The sequence below is a fragment of the Rhincodon typus genome, chromosome 22, assembly GCF_021869965.1.
Source record: "Rhincodon typus isolate 14 chromosome 22, sRhiTyp1.1, whole genome shotgun sequence".
Lineage (NCBI taxonomy): Eukaryota > Metazoa > Chordata > Chondrichthyes > Orectolobiformes > Rhincodontidae > Rhincodon > Rhincodon typus.
In genome coordinates, this window is record NC_063353.1 from 12174011 (window position 1) to 12174858 (window position 848).

The following is an 848-nucleotide window of genomic DNA, read 5'->3' on the forward strand; positions in this document are numbered from 1 at the left end:
GCATAAAGGCTCCAATTCCCACATTTGACTTTCCCATTTTCCACAGCATGGACTAATAATGCCCGACTCACACTTACTGCCAAAACCCCCCATTACTGACCGTGGCCAACGCCCCAGGCTGATTTATGATGACAGCCCTGGCGGAGCATGGACCTGACTGATTTCTCTACAGCTCCCTGACTGATTTGTCTGTACTCCCTGGATTGATTACATTTGTAATTTGCTGGACTGACTGAGGCCCAATCTCCAGACTGGAATGGCAAGGATCCTCAGGCACTGATTGTGCCAAGCACCCCACTCAGCATGGCCAACCTCTGGACTGAGATCAGTCCACACCCTTGACTGAGTATGGCCGCACCTCCTGGCTGACCTTGGTCACCCTTGGCTCGACTAATAACCATGCTGTAGGTGTGACAGCAACGTTTCCATCTCCTTGACTTTTGACCATGAAGAGCTGCCTGCCTTTCTGTCAGCACTATGAAGCAAGTCAAAGCAGAGATGCTGTGAGCCTGAAGGTTCAGAATGAAACAGCAATGCACTAAAAGTAAAAGCAAGGCAGAGGGGCTGTGAGTGCCCAAGTATGTGCAAAGTGAATAAGTATTAAGACAGCAAGCCAAGAAACCTGAGATGCACCCTGTTCAGTTGCATGAAATAGGTCCGTGGCCCTTAATGCCAAGTAACCTGGCAAGGCCTTTGCAATGCAAGGTGACAGTGAGCTCCAAAGTGCAGCACTGAAGTGGTGAAGTGACCTCTGAGTTTGTCTGAGATGGGCCATGTTGATGTGTTGAGTCTGTTATTTTGTCAATGTCAAATTCCATGGACGAAGTTTAGAAGCAGTCTCTGCCCAT